Source organism: Lichenostomus cassidix, unplaced genomic scaffold (genome assembly GCF_008360975.1).
Source record: "Lichenostomus cassidix isolate B80296 unplaced genomic scaffold, HeHo_3.0 HiC_scaffold_511, whole genome shotgun sequence".
NCBI classification, from domain to species: domain Eukaryota; kingdom Metazoa; phylum Chordata; class Aves; order Passeriformes; family Meliphagidae; genus Lichenostomus; species Lichenostomus cassidix.
Window position 1 is genome coordinate 42,952 of NW_028147840.1, and position 12,256 is coordinate 55,207.

Sequence of the window (12,256 nt, forward strand, 5' to 3'; positions counted from 1 at the left end):
GCGTCTGCTTCCCTTAAGATGCCCTTTAAACCGTCTCTAAAGCTCCTTTCTTTTTCTATAGGCCCTTTGAAAGCCCCGTTTCTGTACCCGCGCCTTTCGGGAGGTGCCCTTCGCTAAGGCTCTCGCGTTTAGCGTCCGGCGTTTGATCGAAAATTTCCGAAAAATGTTTTCCGATCGGCGGAGCCCGGCGTGTCGTCTCGGAGGTGGTGGCGCCGTCGTCCCGTCCCCCGAACTTTTTAACGCTTTAAACTCACGTTCGATTCGAATGGATACGGGCTTGATGGGACCATTTTTATATCTATTCCGACACATTTTAAAAACCTGAAAAATCTTCTCTAACGGCGAGTGCTACCTCAACTTTTTACTTCTACCCGCGCCTGCCGCTTTCTACGGCTCCACGCTGCCGGCTTCTGGCCGGATTCTGTCACGTCCTGACCGAGATAAGGAACTAACGCTTCACCAGTCCTACCTCAGTGTACACGTTTACTACCGTGGAACGGAGCGATTCCGATTCCCGGGACCCTGCTTTGCAAATGCGGAAATGCCTCAAAACCGTAAAATCCATTTTTTTCATTTCCATCGGGCGCCTAAAGTGGTCACCTAGAGCGAGAGGTCCTGATTTTTTCCGTACAAAACATGGCGGAGGCCGTAAAGGCGCGGCCGCGTCCATTATTATGGCGGCGCCCGTTTCGCACGTGCGCGGTGCACTGGACTACCAAAATGGCGTCGGCATCGCTCGAGCATGCGCGGTGCACTGCACTACCAAAATGGCGCCGGCATCGCTCGAGCATGCGCAGTGAAGTAGACTACCAAAATGGCGGCGGCATCATTAGAGCATGCGCAGTGTACTGAACTACCAAAATGGCGGCGGCATCACTCGAGCATGCGCAGTGCAGTAGACTACCAAAATGGCGGCGGCATCACTCGAGCATGCGCACTGCACTGGACTACCAAAATGGCGCCGGCATCACTCGAGCATGCGCAGTGCAGTAGACTACCAAAATGGCGGCGGCATCGTTCGACCATGCGCAGTGCAGTGGACTACCAAAATGGCGGCGGCATCACTCGAGCATGCGCAATGTAGTGGACTACCAAAATGGCGTCGGCATCACTCGAGCATGCGCAGTGTACTGGACTACCAAAATGGCGTCGGCATCACTCGAGCATGCGCAGTGTACTGGACTACCAAAATGGCGTCGGCATCGTTTGCACATGCGCAGTGCATTGGACTACCAAAATGGCGTCGGCATCGCTCGAGCATGCGCAGTGCACTGGACTACCAAAATGGCGTCGGCATCGCTCGAGCATGCGCACTGCACTGGACTACCAAAATGGCGTCGGCATCGCTCGAGCATGCGCAGTGCACTGGACTACCAAAATGGCGTCGGCATCGCTCGAGCATGCGCACTGCACTGGACTACCAAAATGGCGCCGGCATTACTCGCTTTTTCCGCCTCTCAAGGTTGCCGCCGCCCCGTGGGTGAGGCAGATCTGGCATATAGGACGCCCTCAGCAGCTGTTTGCAAGCGAGCAGAATGTCCAAAGAGCCGAAACCGACTTTAATTTCGATCCGGCCCCTATTTTGCACGTGCGCACTGCACTGGACTACCAAAATGGCGTCGGCATCGTTTGCACATGCGCAGTGCATTGGACTACCAAAATGGCGTCGGCATCACTCGGGCATGCGCAGTGGAGTGGACTACCAAAATGGCGTCGGCATCACTCGAGCATGCGCAATGTACTGGACTACCAAAATGGCGTCGGCATCGTTTGCACATGCGCAGTGCATTGGACTACCAAAATGGCGTCGGCATCACTCGGGCATGCGCAGTGGAGTGGACTACCAAAATGGCGTCGGCATCACTCGAGCATGCGCAATGTACTGGACTACCAAAATGGCGTCGGCATCGTTTGCACATGCGCAGTGCATTGGACTACCAAAATGGCGTCGGCATCACTCGGGCATGCGCAGTGGAGTGGACTACCAAAATGGCGTCGGCATCACTCGAGCATGCGCAATGTACTGGACTACCAAAATGGCGTCGGCATCGTTTGCACATGCGCAGTGCATTGGACTACCAAAATGGCGTCGGCATCACTCGAGCATGCGCAGTGCACTGAACTAACAAAATGGCGTCGGCATCATTCGAGCATGCGCAGTGTAGTGCACCAACGAAACGGCGTCGGCATCACTCGAGCATGCGCACTGCAGTACACTTCCAAAATGGCGGCCGCGGAGTCCTGACCCCGAAAACTGCGATTCGGCTGCTTGGCGGGCTTCCCCGGCGCTGCGGACAGGTGCGGAGTGGTCTTTGGGGGCGGGTGGAGTGCGCGCTGCGGTTTGACGCGGCCGACATTTTTTCCCGAAAGCGATCGGCAAATGCCGGCTTTTTCCGCCTCTCGCGCGGTTGCCGCCGCCCGTGGGTGACGCGAACGGCATACAGGACGCCTTCGCAGCTGTTTGCGGCCAGCAGAAATGTCCCAAAAGCGCGAAATCCGAGTTTTAAATTTCGATCCGGCCCCTATTTCGCACATGCGCAATGCACTGGACTACCAAAATGGCGTCGGCATCGTTCGCACATGCGCGCTGTTGCCGACTTCAAAAATGGCGGCCGCGGGGTCTTTTCTGAGGGAATATACGTCTACTGTGCCGCCTGAACGAAATGCCGAGTCCGAGGGTGCCACCGCCGCATTTTCCGGGCTTTGCGGGCTTCTGCTGAAGCGTGCGGTGCTCTGGACGGCGCGGGGGGCTGGCGGGATCCGCCTGTGCCGGGGCGGGCACCGGCGCGGTCGATTATACGGCGGACACGCCCCCCCGCCCCCCTCGGCACCCCCCCCGCTCCTCCCGCCCCCTTAGAAGGTGGCCCTCGGCACGCAGCGGATGGCGGCGGCGGTGGCGGTGGCGACACAGGTCGGGGCGGGGCCGCCGCGGGAGGGGGGGCTGACTCGGCGGCCCCCAGCGCGGGGAGGGAGCGCGGCGAGGGAGCGCGGCGCCGCCGCCTCGGGGCCCCGCGGGACGCCGCTCCCCACGGACCGCACCCAAAATGGGGTGACGTCCGGCGGCGGGGGAGAACCGACAGGGGAGGGAACTTGCTACGCGGGACGGGGCCGCCCACGTGCCGCGAGCGACGCTTTTTTCCGACTACAAACACGCAAAAACCCCAAAATTCACCTGCTTCGGAACGCGCGACCCCCTCTCCCTTTTAAAGCCCGACGCAAAACTGCGAACGACCGCCTCGGCTAACACCGCACACACAAATAACATATACTACTTACAAAATACACATACCTATACTCCAACATATTATTACATAGATTATACACTAGCAACCAGCTATATTGCTCTGAAAATTTATTTTTGCATACCCTTTTTTTCTCTTCAGGACACTACATTCATGCCTGCAAAAAGAAAAAAAAATGTACAAACCCTTTCACATTGGGTCAATTAATATCATTTCTTTCTCTTCTTTAGCAAGTCAAACCACCTGCTTCTACAGCACTTCTTAACTCCATTCTGATGCTTGGCGAGAAACTCTTACGGGCCTGACATTGTGGCTACGGCTCTGGGATGATCCACATCAAAGGTGGGTGCTTTCTTCAATTATCCTTTCTTCAATGCAACACTTCCTTTTTACTATCTATCTAGGTCATCTCCTTCATTTTCATCACAATATTCACAAGGCACTGTCTACCGGGCATTGCCCATAAATGTCCACCCAGAAACGTACAGAACGGCTTTGCTGCGAGGCACAAAATCTCTTCAGTGTTCCTGCCACAGCTGCCTTTAGCCTGCGTTTCGTAATTATGGAACGTGCCTCGGCTGCTCCGGCGACGACACGTGAACGATTAGTTCTTACTGACGTTTAGGCTCAAAAAGGACGCTTATGAAGCGACAATGCACTGCAGGCCCCTGGACACATGTCCTTCCCTAAGGGAAAAATTCAAGTACTTGCCTCTTCCCTGCCTTGCTGCTACCAAGCACAGAAAATTGCACCTGAAGGAAGCTTGGAACCCTGTCTCTGAGATTTTCCACTTGCTTAGAGCTTTTTATCCATACTTCTGCATACTTACGAAAAATTACAGTTCCTCTATTACAACGTAGCCGATGTCCACGCTCACCTAAAAAGAGTCCCTGGGATTTGTTTTCTGTAAACTTATTCACAAAACTCCTTGTTCTTTCTCTCTCTCATTCATGGCCGTAGTTTCCCAAGGAATATTAAGCAATGCCTTTTTGCTTTGATACCCTCTATTTCATTTCCATTTCATTCCCTAAATTCTTTACATCCTGAAACTTTTTCTAGTACGTGCAAGATCACGATCCTAAATGGACAGCAGAAAAATTGTACAACTTCCCTAGCTCAAGATGTTATTTTTACTCTTTATCCGTTTGCTCTTCCCATCTCATAGCTGCTTTTTTCCGTGCACCTTTAAGGGCCTGCAATTCTCACTGCTGCGGAAGGACTTGTGAACTGCTACTTCCCCACCTTGCTCACCAGAGCACAGAATCCGGTCGGAAGGTGCCGGTCCGTCGGTGCGCAAACCTCCAGGTATGGCTAAAAAGAGTAGAAAAAATTCATTACATACTTTCCCTTGGAGAACAGTTCCCATGCTTTGAAAATCTGGGTTCATACATAGAAATACTGGCACGTCAAGTCTGTATCAATTTCAATACAGCACAGCATCGCTTTAAACTCTTGAAAACTACAGGGTTTAGATGATGTTGCTACCTCTTCTTACATTACAAATGTGGCTATGCTGATCTCAAAACTCGTACACATTTCTCTAAATATTTTATCTAATAATGGACGGTACATAAGGTGCTTTGCCTTATACCTCCACATACGTATTACCTGTGTGTCAACTGCGTACCACGTGCGTAGCCTACAGAAATACACTTCGGGATTAATTCTGATTCGTAAGGCTCCCTTACATGAGCCTTACAGAACTGCACCTCATCAATTATCCGTGTACACACATTTGGCTTCCAAATGGCCTAAGAGAAAAAAATAGTTTTGCTAACTCTTTCAATGCCATGTTCAAGGAATAACATAGCTCATGTTGCTGAGGAAACGATAACTGCGATAACCTTCCTTCCCTGTTCCGTACATGACACGCTGAAAGATGGTTCAGAAGGTTTACTTCAAACACGGTAGCAAATGACACACTGCTCACATGGTGGCCGATTCTCAGCCTCTGTTCCGCTCACTGTACCGCTCCAGATCAGTGATGCTTCCAGATCAGAGGGAAGCAAGTAAAACAAAAAAAGGAAAAAAAGTAAAAAAAAAAATTATCCCAAAGGGAACATCTGCAGGTGCTGGTTGTAGAATTGTTCCATCTGAACGTGTGAGTGGCCCAGGCCATGCTTCTGATAGAACTGTTTGGTGTGGATGAACTCTGACCAAAACATATGAGCGATACTTTGCTTCCCTTTATGCAATTAACACCTCTGTGGTAACCACAGTTCTGGTATTAGGTTAGCCCGAGATGCTGCAGCCTGACAGGGATCCTTCTCAAAACCTAGGGAGAAAACTTAGGTTTAGATGTCAGCACCTTCACTGATGACTTCTTTAGAATTCAGTGACAAGATGTCATTCATCTATTTTTCTTATTTGCCACGTAAGCCACACAAGATATTTATTCTTTCAGTTAGGACTCTAACATCTCAGACTTGAAAAGGTTTCCATCATTGCCCATGACTGTGATCTCCCTCCCTCTTCCTGCTGGTCAAACCTGCCTCAAACCCCTGCCTCTTTTCAACACCTAGGAAATCCTTGCACACGCTGGGCACAACACACCCAGGAGTCCGAGGCCAGCCTCACACCTAGTTCCTAGCAGCTTCTGTCTGGCACAAATCCTGACATTTGCACAACTTTACAATACAAAATCCCACATTTCCCCATGGGAACCTGGGTGACAACAATGGCTCTTTTACACAGCAATGGCACATCACCGCTCTCGTGTAAGATAGGCAGTTTGGAGGAATCCCAGTGCACACAGAGCTCTGCTTCTTTACACCTTTCATCTGACACAATTCCTGCAGCATGCACACTATTCACCTACAATACCACATTTGGAACCTGGCTGCAAACGGGGCCTCTTTTACACACGTAACAAACTTTTCCACCCTTCTCATCTGCACACCGTGGCAAATGCCTCCTCACATCATAAAAACCATCTGACAACACTTCATAACAAGCCTCAGGATACACTAGATCGCCTCTGTGTTACCTCACTCCACTCAGTCAGGTTTTCTGGGAAAAAAAAGGACCTTTTGAACCTTTTACAAACCTGCTGTGGGACTAACAACACCGAGCTATACTGATAGCAATCATAACAATCCCTTCTTTACATTCATTTAAATTATTCACTACCCACAACAAGAGCTGTAACTGCTGCCTCAGGACACCGCATCTATAGAAATACTGCACCAATGATACTAAAGGAAGCGAGGACAATAACCACATCAAATCTCTTCTTCCCCCACAGCAATGACCACGGCCACATCTCCTCCTCTCTACCTCGAGGACACGCTCTGGGGAGTACCTGACAGCATAAGAGCTCTCAAGAATCTTCACCGCTGTCAAGATAGGCACTTGACCCCAATGAATGCAGCATCTCCTGCAAGGACTGATGCTGCCGCCACTGCAGCTTCTCTGCTTCCACACGGGGAACCCAGCAGAGCACGGCCACGACACCCTCTGCACGCTGCAGCTGGCCACAGCAGGGCAGGGTGGAGAGGGAGGCAGCAGCACTTTGGGGAGGCGGCAAAGAAAAGCCAGGGACGACCTCTCAGCCGGGACGAGGCCAAGGCCCGTGGCCAGCCACCACCGTGGTGGCAATGACAGCAGCGGTGGAACTCCCCAGCAGCAGTGGAACTCCCCAGCAGCAGTGGGACTCCCCAGGTAACCGGTGGCAGCAGATGCACCCACGATAATCAAAGCGCTCCGGCTAACTGACCTGGCGCCGGGTCACCCACGACCGTACCTCCAAAATGACCCGCTGTCACCACACCCTGCTGTCTAATTGCCCCGGCACCGGATCACCCACGGCCATACCTGCAAACTGACCCACTGTCACCACACCCTGCTGTGTTTGCCAGCCTGGTGCTTTTTTCCATATCTAGAATGTGAAATTTCCGGACAAGGAGGTTGCTTTTTCAAAATTCTACATGTGAGGACGCTCCAGTGCTTTTCCTCAACATGAAAATTACGGCTTTTGGATTTTCTTTATGCCCCTGACAATCTGCACGCTTTTGGATTCTGGCTGCGTCGGTCTGTGCGCTCTATGAAAAACATTCTACCGTTTGGACCTTCCGAGAAACGGAAATCTTCCAGGATTTATGAAGCGATACAACGAAACCTTTTCTCAAAACTGTTTTCTTATTCCCACCCCCTAAACTTTTATATAATTACACTCATCTATTTACATTATATCTATTTGCACTTATTATAGAGAAAATACTTACAAATCCATTGACACTTATGGAACCTCTCCTAAGACACGAGCCACATATTTACAATGTTCAGCTTGTACATTTTGACACTTCAATATCACGTCAGACTTCTACACTCTAACCGTACACATCTACTCATATCAAACCTCTCTTTACATTAATATCTAATATCTGATTAGACTTTGTACAGAACAGCTAATAGATCTCTTTATTCTTTTTTTACATTTTGTCCTATATATCATCCTGCCTTATAAGTTAAGCTCTTTCATTGGTTCATTTATATACACAACACTTGTGTTTGCACTTTAAAATCTTCTATCTGCTTTGGCCTTGCATGGACAAGCTTATGCAGGACACACATTACTCTCTCTGTCTCATCTGCATGGTGCCCCAAGGAAGATTTTACAAGATCATTGTCTCAAAGGAACAACAGAAAAATGGCAACACCTCCCTAGCTCAACATTTCTTTTTCCTCTTTTCCTAATTGCTCTTCCCATTTCACATGTTGCCTTTTTAATGCATGTTTAAAGGACTGCAGTTAGCACTGCTCCAGAAGAATTTGGGAAGTGCTGCTTCTCCCTCTGGCTCACCGTGGAACAAAATCCAGACGCGAGATGCCGCTCTGTAGCTGTAGAAAACCTCCGGGTATTCATACGAACAATACACTAAATAAATGAAATTCTGTGCCTTCAAAGAAATTCCCCATGTCTGGAAAATCTAACAAAATACATTAAAAAACTCTCCTAATCAAGTATGTATCCATTTCAATGCTGAACAGACACACTTTGAACTTTTAAAAACTTCTGGCTTTGGTGCTACCCCTTCTTACATTACAAAAATTGCAAATTCTGACCTCAAATCTGGGTTCTGGGGGACCATAGGCAACTACACCACGGCTGTCACCAGCCCAGATCCTACCTAGGCCCGTATGGGATACAGGTTCACCTTGGGGTTAGACACAGCTGCTCTGCCAAAAATTCCTCCTGCAGGCACAAGATTACACGGCAGATGTTCTTAGGCACACCGTGAAAGGGGGAGCTTTCAATGGCACTCTGGGATGCAGGGGGCTGCATCACCCACTGCCCTCAATACCTCTCCCTCATCCTTCCTTTCAGCTAACGGGCCACGGCCCCCCACCCTCTCCACAGCCCCCTACAGCCCTGTGGTGCCAAGTGCTGCCCTGGACAACACGACACCTGTCAGCTCTGGAGCCCAAATCCTGGTTTTGTAAGCCTGTGGTGGGACTCGGCAATAGGGACTGGGGGCTGCACCTCTCCTGGGGTGACCTTTGGCTCCACTAACCTTGTGTGGTGACAATTCACACGGTAGCCAGGACTCTGCCCGTGTCACATGGGTTCACCCCCCATGCCGGTTAGGGCTCGCCGCTCCATACCCCACCTGTCCTGGACACGCTCTCACTCCCCCAGCAGAGGCACTACCCTGGGGCTCTGCACCCTGTACACATTTACCTGTATCTCTCTGACATCCCCTCCTATGCCACCGCCAGCAACCCGCCTTGGGACCGGGCTCTGTCTCCCACACCCTTCTCCCTTCTGCTGCACCCCATGCCTCTCCCACAAATGTTTACTAATGCATTTTATTGCTGATCAAACAGAGAAATAATTAACACATTCACACTTTTCATTAGGAGTTTATTTATTAAAGGAATCACGGGGACTAAATTGCATCAGCCTGAACTTACCACGCAGCTTTTCCTTGCTTCATAAGGTGACGCTGAACTCTCTCAGCAGGACTAAAAAATCCAGCTCTCCGGTTTAATAAAAGCCACCTTAGACCCACTGGGCCCAAAACCGTAACAAATGGCACACTTCTTTTAGAGAGCTCTGGAACTACTCACGTTGGATACTGCTTTGGGGACTGCAACAATGACAGTCTTGCCATCCTGGGAAGCTCTGCCTCTGAAGAGCCTGCTTGCTGGCAGCTCCTGCAGCCAAAATTTATCCAGGCCGGTGATGATTGGCATCTTCAGCACCACCTTCGTGCCACCCTAGGCAGCTGAACCGGGACACCCAGGACATCCCAGGCAGAGGTCCCTGCAGAACCATAACAATCGTTCAGTGCTTTGCAAAGCAAAGCTCAGAGGGATACAAGGCATTTTTCAGGAAAACCCACCAAAAACCCAGAAATTTTACTGACCGAAGAACACGCTTTTTGGAATGCAACTGCAGCCCGGCTCGTACCGAACGCTACACCTATCCACACTTTTAAGGGTGTGGAAAATGCCTTCAAAAACAGGTTATCCCATGACCACCTCCCACTGACAGGATCCTTGGGGCAACTCTTAGATTTTTGCATGTTCAACTGACAATAGGAAAACGGGACAGGTGTTTGGGATTTCTCTGAGCACGGTCTAGCAGCTCACAATACCCTTTGGGCTTTTACTTTGGTATTTTTATAACCTGGGGTTTTAATTATTTTCTGACCTGTGCTTGTCATGGGCCTCAAGCATCCTATTCCAGCCTCTTGGCTTCATTTGCCGTCTTCCACCGCATTTATCCTCGCATGGAAACTGCTAAAAAGCACAAAACAATGACACACGCTTCACACTTCAAACGCAAATAAATTACAATTACGAAAAATCTCGCTGCCACTTTTCTAAACTATTCATCACAGACCTTAGAAAAAGCAAAGGTGATCTGTCCCTGACAGGACCCCGCTGGGACACCCGAGCAGGCTCAGCGGGGCGCGGGGAGGCAGGCGGCTTTGGGGACGATTCACAGACACGCTGCCGCTGCCCGCAGGGACACGAGCCGTACCACCGGCTGCGGCTCCGCTCCCGCCCGCCCCCGTGGCCGCAGCGCCTCCCCCGGCGCCTCCCCCGGCGCCTCCCCCGGCGCCTCCCCCGGCGCCTCCCCCGGCGCCTCCCCCGGCGCCTCCCCCGGCGCCTCCCCCGGCGCCTCCCCCGGCGCCTCCCCCGGCGCCTCCCCCGGCGCCTCCCCCGGCGCCTCCCCCCGCGCCTCCCCCGGCGCCTCCCCCGGCGCCTCCCCCGGCGCCTCCCCCGGCGCCTCCCCCGGCGCCTCCCCCGGCGCCTCCCCCGGCGCCTCCCCCGGCGCCTCCCCCGGCGCCTCCCCCGGCGCCTCCCCCGGCGCCTCCCCCGGCGCCCCCTCTTTGCCGGGGCGGAACCCGAATGCGGACGGGAGGGAGAGCCAGGGGTGGGGCTGTGCGGATTCAACAGTCACAGCACAAACGGGCTGCTCGGAAGGGTGGCTGTGAGATTTGCGGGCTTCCAGGGCTCTGTGCTTGTGAGGCGCGGGCAGGGGAGCGCGGAATGCAGCGTGGGAGGAGCTCGGGAACAACGCGAGGGCGGTGGGCGAGTCAGGGGCGAGAGCGGCTGGGGACCGCGTTTGGAATTCCCTGTGTATCGTTCCTCGCCTTTTTGGCTAAGATCAAGTGTAGTATCTATTCTTATCAGTTCAATATCTGATACGTCCTCGATGGGAGGACTTTATATTACAGGATTTTTGGGCTCGGGAGTCGGATCCGGAGCTTGCTCCCTCCGCTCCGCGCGTGGTCCGGGTATTGCGGTGCCTCCGGGAACGGTGCACCCCGCCGGGGGCCTCTGGTCGGTTAAAAACAGATTTAAACCCGAGTAAACGTGATTATCCGCACTTAAGGGTAAACCGCAGCTCTCCGGACCCCTGAGAAGCTGCCAAAGCTCGGGCGGCTGTGATTCTCTCCTCACTTCTCCTCGCAGGGTGCGGCGAAATGGCGGCGCTTCCCCCGTGCTTTTGCGTGCTATTTGGGTTAAACTCCGGGATCTCGCCGCTTTCTGAGGGGGTTTCCGATTTATATCAGGGTAATGGAGGACATTAATGTCATTTAAATGAATCTGGGAGGGGATTTGGGGCAGTTTTGTCACATAAACACGTGAAGGAGGTGAGCAGCGGGGCGGGGGAGCCGCACGGCTTTCTTTTTGCAGCTCTTTGACCGCGGATGTTTCTACGATGCAAATAAAAATCTCAATTCTTTCTAAAAACACCGATTTTGTTTATTTGTAAAGTAAAAAAGGTGCAGAGCTTCATCGGTCACCCCAGGTCCTGGGGTGACCTAGGAGATCCCGGAGTCCCCAAAGCCGGAAAATTCCCTAAAGCCCCTCCCGACCTTCCCCGGTTTCCTCAGGAATTTTAGGGGCGATGTGACAATTTTGGGGGATTTTCGGGCGTTCCCCGCGTCCTCCCCGGGATTTCCCCCCTCCCCTGCTCTTACCGCAGCCCCGAGGGTCCCTCTGCTGCCCCCAAAAAGCCTCAAAAAGGGGCCAGAAATCCCCGATCCCCCCCGTCCCGAACCTGCCCGGCAGAGCGGCGTTGGCCCGAGCCGCGCCTCATGAGGGAATATGCAAATTAGAAGGGCATGGGCGGGATTTGGGGGGGCAGGAGTGGTTATGCAAATGAGAGAACGCCGGGAGGGAGTGGCTTCATGGGAGTAAGGGGCGGGGTTATGCTAATTTAGATTACCTCATGCGCGAACGGCATCTTGGGAGAAAGGGGCGGGGTTATGCTAATTTAGATTACCTCATGCTCGAACGGCATCTTGGGAGAAAGGGGCGGGGTTATGCTAATTTGGATTACCTCATGCGCGAACGGCATCTTGGGAGAAAGGGGCGGGGTTATGCTAATTTGGATTACCTCATGCGCGAACGGCATCTTGGGAGTAAGGGGCGGGGTTATGCTAATTTGGATTACCTCATGCGCGAACGGCATCTTGGGAGAAAGGGGCGGGGTTATGCTAATTTAGATTACCTCATGCGCGAACGGCATCTTGGGAGAAAGGGGCGGGGTTATG

General features: G+C 52.3%; 1 long non-coding RNA gene and 1 other non-coding gene across 2 annotated transcripts; both read left to right on the forward strand.

Annotated features, from left to right (window-relative positions):
• The first annotated feature begins 5,398 nt into the window (after positions 1–5,398).
• Positions 5,399–7,621, forward strand: LOC146420634 (uncharacterized). Its single transcript, XR_014849083.1, has 2 exons — positions 5,399–6,107; positions 6,487–7,621. It is a non-coding gene; the product is annotated as an uncharacterized LOC146420634 (long non-coding RNA).
• Positions 7,622–10,834: 3,213 nt separating this feature from the next.
• On the forward strand, positions 10,835–11,024 carry LOC146420635 (U2 spliceosomal RNA). The gene has a single exon (XR_014849084.1). It is a non-coding gene; the product is annotated as a U2 spliceosomal RNA (small nuclear RNA).
• The last annotated feature ends 1,232 nt before the right edge of the window (positions 11,025–12,256 follow it).